Below are 21,670 nucleotides of genomic sequence, written 5' to 3' on the forward strand. Positions count from 1 at the left end.
TACAAAAGTATCTTAATGTAAAGCTATGATGGAGAAGATTGATTTACCAAAGTATCTTAATGTAAAGCTATGATGGAGAAGATTGATTTACAAAAGTATCTTAATGTAAAGCTATGATGGAGAAGATTGATTTACCAAAGTACCTTAATGTAAAGCTATGATGGAGAAAATTGATTTACCAAAGTATCTTAATGTAAAGCTATGATGGAGAAGATTGATTTACTAAAGTATCTTAATGTAAAGCTACGACAGAGAAGATTGATTTACCAAAGTATCTTAGTGTAAAGCTATGACGGAGAAGATTGATTTACAAAAGTATCTTAATGTGAAACTATGATGGAGAAGATTGATTTACCAAAGTATCACTGTGTAAAGCTATGATGGAGAAGATTGATTTACCAAAGTATCTTAATGTAAAGTTATGATGGAGAAGATTGATTTACCAAAGTATCTCTGTGTAAAGCTATGATGGAGAAGATTGATTTACAAAAGTATCTTAATGTAAAGCTATGATGGAGAAGATTGATTTACCAAAGTATCTTAATGTAAAGTTATGATGGAGAAGATTGATTTACCAAAGTATCACTATGTAAAGCTATGACGGAGAAGATTGATTTACCAAAGTATCACTGTGTAAAGCTGTGATGGAGAAGATTGATTTACCAAAGTATCTTAATGTAAAGTTATGATGGAGAAGATTGATTTACAAAAGTATCTTAATGTAAAGCTATGATGGAGAAGATTGATTTACCAAAGTATCACTGTGTGAAGCTATGATGGAGAAGATTGATTTACCAAAGTATCACTGTGTGAAGCTATGATGGAGAAGATTGATTTACCAAAGTATCTCTGTGTAAAGCTATGATGGAGAAGATTGAGTTATCAAAGTATCTCTGTGTAAAGCTATGATGGAGAAGATTGATTTACCAAAGTATCTTAATGTAAAGTTATGATGGAGAAGATTGATTTACCAAAGTATCTCTGTGTAAAGCTATGATGGAGAAAATTGATTTACAAAAGTATCTTAATGTAAAGCTATGATGGAGAAGATTGATTTACAAAAGTATCTTAATGTAAAGCTATGATAGAGAAGATTGATTTACCAAAGTATCACTGTGTAAAGCTATGACGGAGAAGATTGATTTACCAAAGTATCACTGTGTAAAGCTATGATGGAGAAGATTGATTTACCAAAGTATCTTAATGTAAAGTTATGATGGAGAAGATTGATTTACCAAAGTATCTCTGTGTAAAGCTATGATGGAGAAGATTGATTTACAAAAGTATCTTAATGTAAAGTTATGATGGAGAAGATTGATTTACAAAAGTATCTTAATGTAAAGTTATGATGGAGAAGATTGATTTACCAAAGTATCTCTGTGTAAAGCTATGATGGAGAAGATTGATTTACCAAAGTATCTCTGTGTAAAGTTATGATGGAGAAGATTGATTTACCAAAGTACCTTAATGTAAAGTTATGATGGAGAAGATTGATTTACCAAAGTATCTCTGTGTAAAGCTATGATGGAGAAGATTGATTTACCAAAGTATCTCTGTGTAAAGCTATGATGGAGAAGATTGATTTACCAAAGTATCTCTGTGTAAAGTTATGATGGAGAAGATTGATTTACCAAAGTATCTTAATGTAAAGCTATGATGGAGAAGATTGATTTACCAAAGTATCTCTGTGTAAAGTTATGATGGAGAAGATTGATTTACCAAAGTATCTTAATGTAAATTTATGATGGAGAAGATTGATTTACCAAAGTATCTTAATGTAAAGCTATGATGGAGAAGATTGATTTACCAAAGTATCTTAATGTAAAGTTATGATGGAGAAGATTGATTTACCAAAGTATCTCAGTGTAAAGCTATGACGGAGAAGATTGATTTACCAAAGTATCTTAATGTAAAGTTATGATGGAGAAGATTGATTTACCAAAGTATCTCGGTGTAAAGCTATGACAGAGAAGATTGATTTACCAAAGTATCTTAATGTAAAGCTATGATGGAGAAGATTGATTTACCAAAGAATCTTAATGTAAAGCTATGACGGAGAAGATTGATTTACCAAAGTATCTTAATGTAAAGCTATGATGGAGAAGATTAAACGTTCGATCAGCATTTCAGAACAAAACTATTTTAGCCTTAGAAATACTGACTCCAGTCGGGTTTTTTTTAAAACTATTTATACAGTATTTAACTTGGGGGTTCATTGTTGTGTTGTTTACAACGTCCCGAATAAGGGTTCATTATTGTGTTGTTTACAGCGTCCCGAATAATATACGAATCTCATATAAATATTTTTACAAAAGTATTATAATTCATATAATACTTGGTGAAAACATACACATCTGATATTTCATAGGGATGAAGTAAAATTTACTTGTGTGGGTTTTCTAACAACTTAAAAAGTTGCATATGGTATCCAGTTACTGCTATCCCAAACACATGCACCTTAGTATCTCATGTCACGGCCCGGCATGGCCAAGCGTGTTAAGGCGTGCGACTCGTAATCTGAAGGTCGCGGGTTCGCATTCCCGTCGCGCCAAACATGTTCGCCTTTTCAGCCGTGGGGGCGTTATAAAGTGACGGTCAATTCCACTATTCGTTGGTAAAAGAGTAGCCCAAGAGTTGGCGGTGGGTGGTGATGATTAGCTGCCTTCCCTCTAGTCTTACACTGCTAAATTCGGAACGGCTAGCGCAGACAGCCCTCGAGTAGCTTTGTGCGAAATTCAAAAACAAACAAACAAAACAATCTCATGTCACGCTATTTTATATACATACATGAGTATATCTTTAGAACTTAAACATGTTTATTTTATTACCACGAATAGCACCCTGGTATGTGATTAAAGCGTTCCTTTTTCCCCATGAGGATGGTATGGCAGTTTTTAATCGAGTAGAACAGGAAAGAAAAATTCCCGCTTTTTTTTAGTATCAACATTCCTCTTGCGTCACTTTGTGAGTCAGGCCTAATTTTTCCCATTTTAGCTAACTGGCCAGTTAGAGGTGTAGATTAATATTGACACAGACAACTGTAGCATCGGTAACACTTCTTCACTATTTGCATCACACGTTCTACGCCATGGACTGTAGAACACAGTATGCAAGTCTTCTGATGTGAGGTCACACTATTGTATTGTTAGTGACACCTTGTGTTTGGACTGAGAAACTAACAGGTTTAAAAAAAAAATACAGACCAATCGTATGTCACGCCTGTTTGTTTCTAACGTAAAGAATAATGTTACTGACTTGTGACACAAGCCTTTATTTTCCTTTAATAAAAAAACCGTGACACATTTTTTGGCATATTTATTATTAACAAGTAGAAACTTCATTATTTTTATTTTTACCCCGAAAAATTACGATTTTTTATCTTTAATAAAAAAACCGTGACACATTTTTTGGCATATTTATTATTAACAAATAGAAACTTCATTATTTTTATTTTTACCCCGAAAATTTACGATTTTTTATCAAGCTCGTTTTAAATCGTGAATTTCTTTGATCTTGACTAAAGGAGAAAAAAAGCAGCAAAAAACGGCATTGCGCATGTCTGATGTGGATTCTACTTCTCGTTTGTGGCACAGAATCGCATATCTGCAAAGAAAGCAGTGTTTTTATGAACATGTTTGTCGTATGATCTTTATGCTTTTATATTTTAACGATAATAAACATAATTGATATTTTAAAGGGAAATAATACATTTCCTGTTTATTTTATTGGGAGTTTTAAATAGGCTCACACGAACAGTTTTGGTTTTAACTCAGCGCTACTGTGAATACTATAAGTAGTTCAGTTTATTGTTTTAATAATAGTATTAGAATTAGTAACAATTAAAGCAATATGGTAACACTGGACAACAGTTAAAAAACTTTGAAACAACCGATTTATCTGTGATGTAAATTTTCGTATTTAGGCTACTGACAGTAGATATGATACACACGAGATAATATGATATCCCTCTATTCAGTAAATATTATTCCCCGATAGTACAGTGACACGTGTATGGAATTAGAACGCGGTGAATACAGAAAATAGCCAAATGTGACTTTGATCTGAAACAGCCAATCAACATTAACTTGTATATCCCCCCTCATAGTTTTAAGACTTCGAAACTTTAACGCTAGAAATTGGGTTCAGAAACCCTTTGTGGGTACAGCACAGATAACCCATCGTATAACTTTACGCTTGACTGCCTGCCTATACACTGTTCTTAATTAAAGTCTGATGTGCGCTCTTCGGGCGCCATCTTGTAGTAGTCGTTGCTGTTAGTTACTATATATAGTTGCTATATATGAATGTAACATAAATATAATGCCTGGCAGGGCCAGGTGGTTAGTGCGTTCGACTCCTAATTTGAGGGTCGCGTGTTAGAATTCCCATCATACCAAACATGCTCGTCCTTTCAGCCATGGCAGCGTTATAATGTTACGGTCAATCCCACTATTCGTTGGTAAAAGAGTAGCCCAAGAGTTGGCGGAAGGTGGTGATGACTAGCTGCCTTCCCTCTAGTCTCACACTGCTAAATTAGGGACGGCTAGCACAGATAGCCCTCGAGTAGCTTTGCGTGAAATTAAAAAACAAACAAAAACACCACTGTTTCCAGTTTGATTTAAAGTTAAACATACGTCGGTAATATAATATATTGCATGATAACACAGTGGTGCAGTTATCAAAGACGTCCACTGTTCTAATACCATTCCTTGTATTGCGTGAATGTTCTTGTGGTATCTGAATTTACTAATTTTGTGTAATGTTCTATATGTTACATATCGTATTTCTTTCTTAAGTGAAATCGTGAGCAGGAACCTTTATAAAATATACCAGAATTTTGTAAAATATGTTGTTTGGGATTCAGTAAATATTATAAAAGTAAGTTCAAGATATAACGCGAAAATACAATACCTTGTAACCCGATCGACAGTTTGCCCGTTGCGAAGACAGGTTCACAGCTGGAAAGCGGCTTGTTAGAATACAATATATTGGTCTATTTATTTAGACCAATTATTATTTAGACCTATTATTGGCATGGCCAAGCGTGTTAAGGCGTGCGACTCGTAATCTGAGGGTCGCGGGTTCGCATCCCCTTCGCGCCAAACATGCTCGCCCTTTCAGCCATGGGAGCGTTAGGATATTATAATGTGACAGTCAATCCCACTATTCAGTGTAAAAGAGTAGCCCAAGAGTTGGCGGTGGGTGATGATGACTAACTGCCTTCCCTCTAGTCTTACACTGCTAAATTAGGGACGGCTAGCACAGATAGCCCTCGAGTAGCTTTGTGCGAAATTCAAAAACAAACAAACAATTTATTTAGAGCGAAATAAGTTGCGTACGATAATGACACAAAATAACGTTAGAATAAAGTGAAATTAATTGAGAGGTAATAGAATAGGGTAAATTAGCTCAATAATTTGAAATACTTTTTAATGTGACAGTTAATAACCAAGCATTAAAAAATAAAAATCCAAATCTATATATAGAGAGACAGAATATATGAACTTTATAACCGAATACAAAAACAGAAGCCTACCAGTGGCACAGTGGTATGTATGTGGACTCCCACCGCTGAAAACCGGGTTTCGATACCTCTGGTTGGTAGAGCACAGATAGCCCAATGTGTGGCTTTGTGTTTAATTGTAAACTAACAAACGAAGACAGACGAATGTCCTCCACTGAAACAGCAGTAGATCTACGGATTTACAACGCTAAAATCAGAGGTTTGATTCCCCTCGGTGGACACGGCAGATAAAACACACACACAAAGAAGCGAATACAAGATAAAGCACCATGTCGAGAACAATAGGTTATATAGCATTAATTAGAAATAGTAAATCTATATATAATACAAAGTAAATAGAAATTAATTTCCAAGTTTTCTTGTATTCGAAGTTTTTAAAGAATTTATGTAAACTCCGTTATTAAATGTTGTAACCGAAGTCTTATACCACCTTATTTGCATTTATGAATAATAATATACAGAACATAATAACGTTCACGACACACTAAAGATTTGACCGAAATCAGATGACTAGAAAAAAATTGAAGATCTTTTTTTATGGCCAATCAAAGTCTCAGATGTTAGAAGCAATCTAAGATTGTTTTTGTGGACAGACACATCAACAATTGAGATATACAGTAAGAGAATGCGACCAAAACGTTGTATTTCCTTTTCGGAGACCCACTGACGTATCTGGTCTGTTATTTGTCTTATTTGTGTGTGTGTGTTTTCTTATAGCAAAACCACATCAGGCTATCTGCTGTGTCCACCGAGGAGAATCGAACGCCTGATTTTAGCGTTGTAAATCCGACGATTTACCGCTGTTCCAGCGAGGAACTAGTCTTATCTATGCTATTGATTATTAGAAAGTAAAGAAATTTTAAGGGCAATATTTTTGTTTACCTTATTTTCATATTATTTACACACGTAACTTGCTGTACCAGAATGTTCCAGAATAAGGGTGAATGTTATGTGTTTGTATTTAACCCGTGTTTCACTGCTACTAAAAGCTCTAAAGTTTCAAAATAAATAAGCCTCAACGCATTTCTGCGTGAAACTAAATATAAATATATGGTTTATTTTATCTTTTTTTATTTATTTAAACGGTTTTCCGCCGAATAACTTTTATAATGGTTACGTAAGCTCATAAATACAGATGTAGGTGGGCACGTGTTTTCAGACGTTGGCGTACATACACGGCAAAGGTAAGTAAGTAACTTGTATATGTAGAACATATAACTTTGTTTTTCTTTCTGTACTATAGCGTTTCATTGTCTTGAGATTACATGCTCTTTATCTGCTTACTTCTACCTAAAGGTAAGACGTTACTGCATTCAACGTACACTAATATACCAGATTTGTTAGTCGTAATAGGCCGGGCGTGGCTAAGTGGCTATCGTGCTCAGACTGTGAATCTTAGGGTTCACGGTTCATAGCTCACTGTCTCAAAAATGCACTCTCCACTTTCAGGGCCGTGGGTATGCTGTACGAGTGACGTTCAATCCAACTATTCTTTCGGATAAGGGTAGCCCAAGAGTTAGCGGTGGGTGCTGTTCATTAGCTGCCTTTCTTCAGCTCAGCGAATTCAAAAGTCAAGAATTGCCATTCGCAGTTAGCTCCTCTATGTTGTTTTGCGCGAACATTCTAAATAAAACAACAACAAAATCGTTTTGTGACCGGTTTATATGTAACTTAACATATCTGTAAAAAGTAGATTCCACAATGTGTCGCGGGTGATCTACTGTAGTCCCATCTTGTGACGGTGAAGTTAACCCTGACATCATCAAGTTGTGACGTGGTTTGGCAGTGGTCTTCGTGAAATCACGAATCCAACGAGAAACAGTGGTAACAAATCTTCACAGTCAGTGAGGGATTAGATAGGAGTTCTGACCGACAGAAAGAGGTTACTTATCCCTGCTAAGAAAGGGGCGTTTCCAGCCTTTACTGTCACAAAATACAGACTGATTGATGAATAGTGTTATTGCTACAAAAATAGTTTCGTTTTACATGTAAAAACTGGAGGCTACCTCACCAGGTGGAGTTTTTAATTGATTATCTCAATTTTGACTGTTTTTCGTGAGTATAAAAATTAATCAGAAAATTAGCTTGTGATTTTTTCAACCTTATTAGTGGGGAAAAAAAGGAAAATAACATCTGTTGGTTCTGTGTATTGCCGTTAGTCAAGCAAAGTTGCCTGAAATGTACACTACGTGGCACTGTAGTGAAACTTACCTAAGAAATACTGTTCTGGTATAAAAATAGGGAGATGGATCTTAAACCGTTCCATGTGACCATGGTTGGTCACATGGGGCCCGGCATGACCAGGTGGGTTAAGGCGTTCGACTCGTAATCTGAGGGAACGCGGGTTCGAATCCCCGTCGCATTAAATATGCTCGCCCTTTCAGCTGTGGGGGCATTTTAATGTTACGGTCAATCTCACTATTCATTGGTAAAAAGAGAAGCCCAAGAGTTGGCGGTGGGTGGTGATGACTAGCTGCCTTATTTGCAGTCTTACACTGCTAAATTAGGGACGGCTAGCGCAGATAGCTCTCGTGAAGCTTTACGCGAAATTAAAAACTATTTACATTGTGTTATATTTTTTTTACTTTATCTAATTAATATTAGGAGTTAACATTGTTCCTCCATACGTATGATTGTGCTTCTGTGCTGCAGTGTTTCTTGTGTGGGCAGTATGTTTAAATATTTGTAAATCATTGCATACTATTTTACGATATTATCAGCTGTTTTATATTATAGTGGAACGTTTGTCATTCTTTTATTATTAATTATGGCTGTGGACCTACTTTATATTATCTAATCTGAGAGTGCCATCTGCTGCCCACAGTCTCGTGTTTGGAGAAATATTGGGAATAAAATGCTGTGGTAGTTTTAATTTATTCGTTTTCGATGTATATTGTGCAGCTTGCAATGAATTCCCCGTCTCCCACTTGTCATTAATAACAGGATTCTATGGTAGTTCGCTAAGACAGCTTACAACGAACCCCCCCTTCTCCCACTTGTCTCTAATTATAGTGTTCAGTGGTAGTTCGCTAAGACACTTTGGTTCGGCATCCTGTCCGCTAGAATCAGTATAGGGGCTACAGGTACTAGTGTGGAATCTCTTTACAGTAGGTCCTCCTTGTTAATGACTTCTCCTGGGTGTTCTGTGTAGTAGTTTGGGTGGACCCCTGGTGATGGCGGGATTCGTCAAAGCTCAGCCCTTGATGTTGGCGCCACACCATCGTCTGATTGTGATGTTGAAAGTCGACCGGGTTCCTCTTTGAATTTATTTACATTTAGGTGTAAACCACCTGGCATTTTAAATTTTAAGTAATGCAAATTAATAACTATTTTGTTGTATGACTTAAGCGCCATCTAGTACTAGCTCTAGTAACTGATTATTTTTTTGCTTGTATCAAATTGTTTTTGTGTGCATTTGTAATTAAGCTCGGGATGGTGATAAGTCGGTAGAAACTGTAGTTAGAAACGTTATGAAGATTAAACCGATGACTTTAAATATTCATTTAAACATAGAATAGACGCACACAAAATTGTTTTTCAACTGGTTTTTGTTGTATATTATGCCTGTTCATTGTTTCAGTATTGAAGACAGTGAAACATGAATTAAAATAAGATTTTGTATCACATGTTATACGTTTGTAACAATATAACACTTTTACCTGGTGATAATTAACAATTATATGTACATGGGTGTAACATAAAGTCATCAGAGAAACTAGTTTTTATTCAGTAGTACTTGTTTCCATCTGGAAACACCCTGTAAATAACAAATAATATATGTCTGTTGATTTTGATCTGTAGCTTCTTAATGTTCTCCATTATTATTATTGAACTTTGAGTACTTTTGTGATTGTGAAAATTATAGAATTTTAAACCAAATTAAATGTTATTTTATTTCGAGGTGAAAATTTAAAAAAATGTAAAAAAATAATTAAAAAACCTAATTTGTTGACCGTATTTCGTGACAGCAGAGTTACAATTATTTGCTCATCACCAAAAATATAGTCCACATTGTTTTATTATAACTGTTAGATCTTTGTTATTGTACACCAACTTAAATTGTAGTCTATATTATTTTATTACAATAATGCCATTCAATTGTAATTGTCCTGCAGTAAAAAGACAGATGACAACCAGTGGTGGGAACTTTTTGACCAGAACACTTCCAGGTTTTACTACTACAATGCTACAAGCCAGAAGACAGTGTGGCATAGGCCACAGAACTGTGACATCATTCCCTTGGCAAAACTCCAGGTGACATCCTAGTTTATGTAATATTTATGTACACATTTGTTTGGAGACATCCACCTTCCATTTTCTTTAATAAGAAGAAAATGCTGTTTACTGTTTAGTTAAATACATCTGTTTATCACTGAGTGTTAATATATTTGTTAAAGTTGTAAACTTTTAGTACAATGATGGTCATTAGGTCACAACTGAAGGTCAGAAACACTGGACAAAGGGTAAGTAATGATTTGATACAAAAAATTCACTTTTTCCTTGAATTTCAGAGCCAGGATTAAGACATAAAATGCAGTTTAGTCTATAATATTTCAACACGGAAAAATCTCACTTGGACGTGATATTAGATGGGATGATGTTTTAATATGGTATGATAATAGTTATCTGAACTGTACAATATATTAAAAGAATTCATGAGTTCTTGTATTAATTACAGTACAGTTGTTCTGTGTGCCACAAAAGCAGTTAGTACTAATTTTGTAAAGGCTTTTAAGGATCTTAAAATTATCTTGTTATTATACTAAAATTGACGTGGATTAATATAATGCTAACTTAATTGTTACATTATTACTAGTAGCCTTTTATTTAGGAAGATAAACATGAAGAAAGATATGAGTGATGTTCCCTGCAGAAAACCTAATTTTTTTCTTTGCTCCATCTATCTGGTGATCAGTGTACAGTGCTGGTACTATAAAACTTCTGTTCCTTTTCTAACTAGTTCCTATGTCTGTATCAAATCTCTCAAACATTTTGAAGTACAGTACACCCTTTCATAAAACACTGTAGGTGTAATAAAACCCTGACCCTGGTAGACAATAATAATCAGTAAACACAGTGTAAGACCAGTACATCTTATGGTGACATCCCACTGAAGGTTCACTTTTACATGACATCTGTAACTAAGTTATGAAAAAAAAAACAACCCTCAAATCTTTAGCATCTAATGACTTACATGGCATGGTTATATTTATACAAGGCAGTTAATGTACTCACATTTCTTATTAGTTTCATACATATTATGAATATATCTACACTGCTAGATAATTGGCATATTGAAAGTAACCATGGCAGTTTGATACTATGTTTAATAGTTGTATTTTCCGTTATGGTGTTATTACCGGTAGAGTTGTAAGAATCAACTCCTTTCAGGCCTCTTTCATTACGGCTCAGATCAGTGAGTATTATTTGATATTTGTATGTGTTTCTTTAATTATTTAAAAAAAAATTGTAACCCGTGTTAAGCAGACCTTGGACAAACGTTTAAATGTTTATTGACTTAGTGGTCTTGGATTTCTAAAATAACATTATGACAAAATGTTTATGGAGAATGGAAAGGCTTGATGGATAATATAGTGATTTCTCTTTCTAATTCTAGGAGGTTATAAAATTGGAACTGAATAGAAAGCTGAAGTAGGTTTATATCAGTTTAGAAGAGAAGGAATTTTGTTCTAACAACAGAAACAAAAAATCTAATCTTAACTTATGAATCAACTGTGAAAGATGGCATTGAAATAATAATTGACATATACGTGATGAAAATATAAATATCATTTTTACTTTTTTAATCTGCTTCCTTTCTGTTCCTTGCTTCACAATTTCCTCATGTTTCCAGATTGTGAGTTATGACATTGTACTGATGATGTTGTGTAATGGATGGCATGATAAACATGATTGTTTTGAATTAATTTTAGCCTGATTTGAAACTTGTAAGTCTGACATCTTTTTTACTGAAGATATTGTGCATACACTTGAAAAGCACAATATGAACACTTGTGAATACATTTGTGTCACAGTTTACATTTTTTTAGCCATGAATGTTACCTTTATTTTGAGTCTCTCAAATTCTTAATTTATTGATAGATAACCTGTATTATTGGATGAACTTTATTTTGTAGTTTCATTCAGAAAGAACAAACATTGGGTGTTGTTATTAGCTTCATGTAGTAAAGAACATTGTTTGTTTTATTAAATTGTTATCATTATTATGATTCAGAAGATAACACATTGTATGTTGTTTTCAACTGTTTTAATTATTTAAATAAGACACTGAGCAATTTCCACAGCCAGTGATATTGCAAGTGTGACATAATAGCTAATAAAATTTTATCTAAGGTACTGTGCTCTGTGATGAAATTTCATCTCATTTTTCTTATTTTTTCAGACTCTTAAACAAAATACAGAAGTACTGGACGAAGAAAAAACAGGGGTCAAGAAGGAGTCGGTGGGCACACAGACCTCTACAAAAGGACTTGTAAGTTTTTACTTGAAAGGTAGCACTGCTATGTAAGAAACACTGTTGTCATTTAGTGGTATTAAGTTTTGATGCAGAATATAGGAGCTGGAGTCTTTCATATGTAGAATAAGAAGGCCTAAGAATGTTCTTATTATCTAGAACTAAACTTATTGAATCTCTTAATGAAGATATTTAAAATTGCCTTATCGTGGAAAGTATTAGCTTTAAGACTTGTCAGTGGGTAATAGTGACATATAATATTACCATCTGAAGTATTGTTTAGTTGTTACTAGTAGGTTGTACTGACATATAATATTACCATCTGAAGTATTGTTTAGTTGTTACTAGTAGGTTGTACTGACATATAATATTACCATCTGAAGTATTGTTTAGTTGTTACTAGTAGGATAATACTGACATATAATATTACCATCTGAAGTATTGTTTAGTTGTTACTAGTAGGTAATACTGACATATAATATTACCATCTGAAGTATTGTTTAGTTGTTACTAGTAGGTACTGACATACTGACATATAATATTACCATCTGAAGTATTGTTTAGTTGTTACTAGTAGGTAATACTGACATATAATATTACCATCTGAAGTATTGTTTAGTTGTTACTAGTAGGTAATACTGACATATAATATTACCATCTGAAGTATTGTTTAGTTGTTACTAGTAGGTAATACTGACATATAATATTACCATCTGAAGTATTGTTTAGTTGTTACTAGTAGGTTGTGTACTGACATATAATATTACCATCTGAAGTATTGTTTAGTTGTTACTAGTAGGTTGTACTGACATATAATATTACCATCTGAATTGTTTAGTATTGTTTAGTTGTTACTAGTAGGTTGTACTGACATATAATATTACCATCTGAAGTATTGTTTAGTTGTTACTAGTAGGTAATACTGACATATAATATTACCATCTGAAGTATTGTTTAGTTGTTACTAGTAGGTTGTACTGACATATAATATTACCATCTGAAGTGTTGTTTAGTTGTTACTAGTAGGTAATACTGACATATAATATTACCATCTGAAGTATTGTTTAGTTGTTACTAGTAGGTTGTACTGACATATAATATTACCATCTGAAGTATTGTTTAGTTGTTACTAGTAGGTTGTACTGACATATAATATTACCATCTGAAGTATTGTTTAGTTGTTACGGTTGTAGGCAATACTGACATATAATATTACCATCTGAAGTATTGTTTAGTTGTTACTAGTAGGTTGTACTGACATATAATATTACCATCTGAAGTATTGTTTAGTTGTTACTAGTAGGTTGTACTGACATATAATATTACCATCTGAAGTATTGTTTAGTTGTTACTAGTAGGTAATACTGACATATAATATTACCATCTGAAGTATTGTTTAGTTGTTACTAGTAGGTAATACTGACATATAATATTACCATCTGAAGTATTGTTTAGTTGTTACTAGTAGGTTGTACTGACATATAATATTACCATCTGAAGTATTGTTTAGTTGTTACTAGTAGGTAATACTGACATATAATATTACCATCTGAAGTATTGTTTAGTTGTTACTAGTAGGTTGTACTGACATATAATATTACCATCTGAAGTATTGTTTAGTTGTTACTAGTAGGTTGTACTGACATATAATATTACCATCTGAAGTATTGTTTAGTTGTTACTAGTAGGTTGTACTGACATAATATTACCATCTGAAGTTTTGTTTAGTTGTTACTAGTAGGTAATACTGACATATAATATTACCATCTGAAGTATTGTTTAGTTGTTACTAGTAGGTTGTACTGACATATAATATTACCATCTGAAGTATTGTTTAGTTGTTACTAGTAGGTAATACTGACATATAATATTACCATCTGAAGTATTGTTTAGTTGTTACTAGTAGGTTGTACTGACATATAATATTACCATCTGAAGTATTGTTTAGTTGTTACTAGTAGGTTGTACTGACATATAATATTACCATCTGAAGTATTGTTTAGTTGTTTAGTTGTTACTAGTAGGTAATACTGACATATAATATTACCATCTGAAGTATTGTTTAGTTGTTACTAGTAGGTAATACTGACATATAATATTACCATCTGAAGTATTGTTTAGTTGTTACTAGTAGGTTGTACTGACATATAATATTACCATCTGAAGTATTGTTTAGTTGTTACTAGTAGGTAATACTGACATATAATATTACCATCTGAAGTATTGTTTAGTTGTTACTAGTAGGTTGTACTGACATATAATATTACCATCTGAAGTATTGTTTAGTTGTTACTAGTAGGTTGTACTGACATATAATATTACCATCTGAAGTATTGTTTAGTTGTTACTAGTAGGTTGTACTGACATATAATATTACCATCTGAAGTATTGTTTAGTTGTTACTAGTAGGTTGTACTGACATATAATATTACCATCTGAAGTATTGTTTAGTTGTTACTAGTAGGTTGTACTGACATATAATATTACCATCTGAAGTATTGTTTAGTTGTTACTAGTAGGTAATACTGACATATAATATTACCATCTGAAGTATTGTTTAGTTGTTACTAGTAGTAGGTATGTACTGACATATAATATTACCATCTGAAGTATTGTTTAGTTGTTACGAGTAGGCAATACTGACATATAATATTACCATCTGAAGTATTGTTTAGTTGTTACGAGTAGGTTGTACTGACATATAATATTACCATCTGAAGTATTGTTTAGTTGTTATGAGTAGGTTGTACTGACATATAATATTACCATCTGAAGTATTGTTTAGTTGTTACCAGTAGGTAATACTGACATATAATATTACCATCTGAAGTATTGTTTAGTTGTTACTAGTAGGTAATACTGACATATAATATTACCATCTGAAGTATTGTTTAGTTGTTACTAGTAGGTAATACTGACATATAATATTACCATCTGAAGTATTGTTTAGTTGTTACTAGTAGGCTGTACTGACATATAATATTACCATCTGAAGTATTGTTTAGTTGTTACCAGTAGGTAATACTGACATATAATATTACCATTTAAAGTATTGTTTAGTTATTACTGGTAGGTAATACTGACATATAATATTACCATCTGAAGTATTGTTTAGTTGTTACTAGTAGGTTGTACTGACATAATATTACCATCTGAAGTATTGTTTAGTTGTTACTAGTAGGTTGTACTGACATATAATATTACCATCTGAAGTATTGTTTAGTTGTTACTAGTAGGTTGTACTGACATATAATATTACCATCTGAAGTATTGTTTAGTTGTTACTAGTAGGTTGTACTGACATATAATATTACCATCTGAAGTATTGTTTAGTTGTTACGAGTAGGCAATACTGACATATAATATTACCATCTGAAGTATTGTTTAGTTGTTACTAGTAGGTTGTACTGACATATAATATTACCATCTGAAGTATTGTTTAGTTGTTACTAGTAGGTTGTACTGACATATAATATTACCATCTGAAGTATTGTTTAGTTGTTACTAGTAGGTACTACTGACATATAATATTACCATCTGAAGTATTGTTTAGTTGTTACTAGTAGGTAATACTGACATATAATATTACCATTTGAAGTATTGTTTAGTTATTACTGGTAGGTAATACTGACATATAATATTACCATCTGAAGTATTGTTTAGTTGTTACTAGTAGGTAATACTGACATATAATATTACCATCTGAAGTATTGTTTAGTTGTTACTAGTAGGTAATACTGACATATAATATTACCATCTGAAGTATTGTTTAGTTGTTACTAGTAGGTAATACTGACATATAATATTACCATCTGAAGTATTGTTTAGTTGTTACTAGTAGGTAATACTGACATATAATATTACCATCTGAAGTATTGTTTAGTTGTTACTAGTAGGTTGTACTGACATATAATATTACCATCTGAAGTATTGTTTAGTTGTTACTAGTAGGTTGTACTGACATATAATATTACCATCTGAAGTGTTGTTTAGTTGTTACTAGTAGGTAATACTGACATATAATATTACCATCTGAAGTGTTGTTTAGTTGTTACTAGTAGGTAATACTGACATATAATATTACCATCTGAAGTATTGTTTAGTTGTTACTAGTAGGTAATACTGACATATAATATTACCATCTGAAGTATTGTTTAGTTGTTACTAGTAGGTAATACTGACATATAATATTACCATCTGAAGTATTGTTTAGTTGTTACTAGTAGGTTGTACTGACATATAATATTACCATCTGAAGTATTGTTTAGTTGTTACTAGTAGGTTGTACTGACATATAATATTACCATCTGAAGTATTGTTTAGTTGTTACTAGTAGGTAATACTGACATATAATATTACCATCTGAAGTATTGTTTAGTTGTTACTAGTAGGTAATACTGACATATAATATTACCATCTGAAGTATTGTTTAGTTGTTACTAGCAGGTAGTACTGACAATAATATTACCATCTGAGTATTGTTTAGTTGTTACTAGTAGGTAGTACTGACAAATAATACCATCTGAGTTGTTTAGTTGTTAAACTGACATGTAATAATATTATTATTGCTTAGTTGTTACTAGCAGGTAGTACTGTGCAATAATATTATTAGTTGTTGCTCGTAGGTAGTACAGTAAAATAATATTATTAGTTGTTGCTTGTAGGTAGTACAGTAAAATAATATTAGTTGTTGCTCGTAGGTAGTACTGTAAAATAATACTATTAGTTGTTGCTCGTAGGTAGTACTGTAAAATAATATTAGTTGTTGCTCGTAGGTAGTACTGTAAAATAATATTAGTTAGTTGCTCGTAGGTAGTACTGTATAATAATATTATTAGTTGTTGCTCGTAGGTAGTACTGTAAAATAATATTATTAGTTGTTGCTCGTAGGTAGTACTGTAAAATAATATTATTAGTTGTTGCTTGTAGGTAGTACTGTATGATAATATTATTAGTTGTTGCTCGTAGGTAGTACTGTATGATAATATTATTAGTTGTTGCTCGTAGGTAGTACTGTATGATAATATTATTAGTTGTTGTTCGTAGGTAGTACTGTATGATAATATTATTAGTTGTTGCTTGTAGGTAGTACTGTATGATAATATTATTAGTTGTTGCTCGTAGGTAGTACTGTATGATAATATTATTAGTTGTTGCTCGTAGGTAGTACTGTATGATAATATTATTAGTTGTTGCTCGTAGGTAGTACTGTATGATAATATTATTAGTTGTTGCTCGTAGGTAGTACTGTAAAATAATATTATTAGTTGTTGCTCGTAGGTAGTACTGTAAAATAATATTATTAGTTGTTGCTCGTAGGTAGTACTGTACTATAATATTATTAGTTGTTGCTCGTAGGTAGTACTGTACGATAATATTATTAGTTGTTGCTCGTAGGTAGTACTGTACGATAATATTATTAATTGTTGCTAGTAGATAGTACTGTGCAATAATATTATTATGAATATCCCATGTACCTGATGGTATTGGAAAATCAAAAAATGTTTATCAACAAGGAGAACAAGGACCATCTAGAAATAGGCTTGCAGTAATTCATGCCCCAGTCATGGTATGTAAAGTTTGGTATGATGAAACAGGTAAGGATCCACAATCACAAAGATCAGTGGCAAAAGCTGTCAGGCAACATGAAACATATCATTAGTGGCAATGTGCTTTGTAGTTACCATGAGAAAAACCTGTACACTAAATAGGTGAAGTGAAGAAAAAGTATTATTGGCCACTATTCAGTTCTTCATATTATATAGCCAAACAACAGAAGATACAAAAACTTGGTTTTCCATAAATTGTTAAATCTCAGAGTCTAAGTTCAAGGGAGGTCCAGTTTAATCTACATCTTTGACCAACATGTGTTATTAGGTTATATTAGTTTGGAACACAACCAAGAAAATTCTCTATTCAGAAGTGATGCTAAACGGTTGTGTGTGCACATGGTAAATATACTTTAAGCAGTTGGAAAATACAATCACTGTTCCATATGAAGACATACCGAGTAAGTTGTCAAAGGGAACACATTTGGATTTCTGTGCAATTGAAATAGTAATAAGTACATTGGGAAACTGTTGAATTCTAGACTATTTAGCCCATGGATGGCATGCAGGGAGGACTTTGTGATTTGGGCATGACAGCCTGATGATAAGATCTTTTGAAATGGAAACTATGATGCTGGTCTTTTATCAAGAAACACGCTTGGCAGACGTGGACTATAACGATGCAAAAGTAGGTTGTGTAATTTAACACTGTTTGTGGTGGAGAATAACACTGACGTATGGAGTAACGTCCTAAACTATCAACTGAAGTGAAGTTATATCATCTAACATTACTGGATACTGTGTAGTGTTGTCATATAATACTATCATTCAAGTGAAGTTTTATCATCTAACATTGCTGCATACTGTGTAGTGTTGTCATATAATACTATCATTCAAGTGAAGTTTTGTCATCTAACATTACTGCATACTGTGTAGTGTTGTCATATAATACTATCATTCAAGTGAAGTTTTATCATCTAACATTGCTGTATAATATGTAGTGTTGTCATATAATACTATCATCTGGAGTGAAGTTTTGTCATCTAACATTACTGGATACTGTGTAGTGTTGTCATATAATACTATCATTCAAGTGAAGTTTTATCATCTAACATTACTGTATAATATCTAGTGTTGTCATATAATACTATCAACTGAAGTGAAGTTTTATCATCTAACATTACTGTATAATATGTAGTGTTGTCATATAATACTATCATTCAAGTGAAGTTTTATCATCTAACATTACTGTATAATATCTAGTGTTGTCATATAATACTATCAACTGAAGTGAAGTTTTATCATCTAACATTACTGTATAATATGTAGTGTTGTCATATAATACTATCATTCAAGTGAAGTTTTATCATCTAACATTGCTGCATACTGTGTATTGTTGTCATATAATACTATCATTCAAGTGAAGTTATATCATCTAACATTGCTGCATACTGTGTTGTGTTGTCATATAATACTATCATTCAAGTGAAGTTTTGTCATCTAACATTGCTGCATACTGTGTAGTGTTGTCATATAATACTATCATTCAAGTGAAGTTATATCATCTAACATTGCTGTATAATATGTAGTGTTGTCATATAATACTATCATTCAAGTGAAGTTATATCATCTAACATTGCTGTATAATATGTAGTGTTGTCATATAATACTATCATTCAAGTGAAGTTTTATCATCTAACATTGCTGCATACTGTGTAGTGTTGTCATATAATACTATCATTCAAGTGAAGTTTTATCATCTAACATTGCTGTATAATATCTAGTGTTGTCATATAATACTATCATTCAATTGAAGTTTTATCATCTAACATTTCTGCATACTGTGTAGTGTTGTCATATAATACTATCATTCAAGTGAAGTTTTATCATCTAACATTGCTGTATAATGTGTAGTGTTGTCATATAATACTATCATTCAAGTGAAGTTTTATCATCTAACATTGCTGCATACTGTGTAGTGTTGTCATATAATACTATCATCTCAAGTGAAGTTATATCATCTAACATTGCTGCATACTGTGTAGTGTTGTCATATAATACTATCATTCAAGTGAAGTTTTGTCATCTAACATTGCTGCATACTGTGTAGTGTTGTCATATAATACTATCATCAAGTGAAGTTTTGTCATCTAACATTGCTGCATACTGTGTAGTGTTGTCATATAATACTATCATCTGGAGTGGAGTTTTGTCATCTAACATTGCTGCATACTGTGTAGTGTTGTCATATAATACTATCATCTGGAGGGAAGTTTTGTCATCTAACATTGCTGCATACTGTGTAGTGTTGTCATATAATACTATCATCTGAAGTGAAGTTTTGTCATCTAACATTACTGGATACTGTGTAGTGTTGTCATATACTACTATCATCTGGAGTGAAGTTTTGTCAAGTTTTGTCATCTATCATCTGCATCTAACATTGCTGCATACTGTGTAGTGTTGTCATATAATACTATCATCTGGAGTGAAGTTTATTCATCTTTAGTGCTGTATAGTTTGTACCATTGTCATATAAAGCTAAAACTGATGTGATGTTTTAGCATTATCTTTTTCAGTATGTATGTATGTATGTTTTCTTATAACAAAGCCACGTCAGTAAATAATTTTCAGTGCAGTGTTGTTAGAAGTCTTGCCTTTCTGCAGTAAGATATTGTGACAATTAAGAGAAGTGTCTTGTTTATATTTTTTTCCTTTTACTTCCATAATTTGTTGTATTACTTCATCAAAACTGTATATGTAAATGATTTATTTGTATTTTTAGTTCTTAATGATTTAATCCCAAGTTATTCCACTGACTAATAGTTATTGATTAAACGTGTATTTACTTCCAGTTTGTTGCACACCTCAAGCTCAGTGCTTAGAGGTTATTTATAGGATATTTAATTTAAATAAGGAAATCCAGAAATCTATTTCTATTATTTCTGTGAAAAGTAGGATTAACTCTTACTGCTTCCTTTATCACACTTCAAATCCCAAGGAAGAGATAATCAGGAAGATATGTTTATTTAAATTTTACGCAGCATACATTAAGATGGATTTAATAACAAAGAAAACGTTATCCATGAAGGTATGTGGTAATTGGCACATCATTAGTTTCCAATATTCTGTATAGATCAGTTTTGTATACTGGGTGAGTTATTCATGCCCCTTATAAAGTTAGAAATTTTAGCTTTACGAAGAGAGGAACTGTATATTTAATGTAAACTTCTGAATGCAGATGCGTGAAGACCTTCCTTGCTTCATCAGATCGTCAGCTGTATGTGTGTCAACACAAACTAGCCCTGTGTCTTCACCCCAACTACGACGTAAAGTAAGTACTTCAGCAAATGAAGTTGCTGTAGTGGACACTGGAGTATCGTTGTTGTGTCCATACCAAACATTACCTATTACTGGTGAGAAAATGTGAGATGCTATAATGTTTTTCTCACTGGTATGTTGTCACTTTCATTGCACGTAACTGGTTCAGAAACGGACAGATACTCAATCCCCTGTTCATTTGTTCTGCTAGCTTTCAGGAAGAACACTTGTTTACTCATTGTAGCAGTGGCTTTTGTACAAAAAAAACAAACTTGCATGAGCCTCACCTACTTTCCTTTTTGCTTGTAATAAGACTTGCATAATACTGCTCTATTTTATTATACATCTGTAACTAATGAGTCTTTAACTAAGACATCTGTTTTAATGACAGCTTAACTTCCATTTGAATTTGTAACTGTGTGCAGAATGCTGAAAAGTTTGATCTAGTTTTATTTTAGAAATGTTTAGATCATTCTTGCTTGTAGTTCAGTATTAGAAAGTGTTTTTGTTCTATAGTGTTTATTATTCATAAGTACTAGAGTGTATGATATCGGTTACATAACTAACTTTAACCTTTGCCTCTATTTCTGCTGCTTGTTGCCACATCCTTTGATTTAAACAACTTCAGACCATTTTCCTTCTGAAACATTGTTGCTTTTGCTAAGCTTGAATGGGCCTTTCAACCCTCTTTCTTTATCCAGTAGCAGTTTTGTAGGTTCAACTGCTATCCAATCATACTTTTCTTTCTACTTCTTTGGGAAAGTTTAAAACATTAACTATACTTAAAAAGACAACTCTGAG

At 32.7% G+C, this 21,670-nt stretch overlaps 1 pseudogene across 1 annotated transcript in view; it reads left to right on the forward strand.

The window, feature by feature from the left end:
• Positions 1-21,670, forward strand: part of LOC143248579 (rho GTPase-activating protein 39-like) — a 70,215-nt pseudogene that overhangs the window by 22,002 nt on the left and 26,543 nt on the right. The window contains exons 3-5 of the transcript XR_013027053.1: positions 9,640-9,778; positions 11,928-12,017; positions 20,790-20,882. The product of XR_013027053.1 is annotated as a rho GTPase-activating protein 39-like (transcript). The remainder of the gene's footprint in view (positions 1-9,639; positions 9,779-11,927; positions 12,018-20,789; positions 20,883-21,670) is intronic.

Source organism: Tachypleus tridentatus, chromosome 4, assembly GCF_004210375.1.
Source record: "Tachypleus tridentatus isolate NWPU-2018 chromosome 4, ASM421037v1, whole genome shotgun sequence".
NCBI classification, from domain to species: domain Eukaryota; kingdom Metazoa; phylum Arthropoda; class Merostomata; order Xiphosura; family Limulidae; genus Tachypleus; species Tachypleus tridentatus.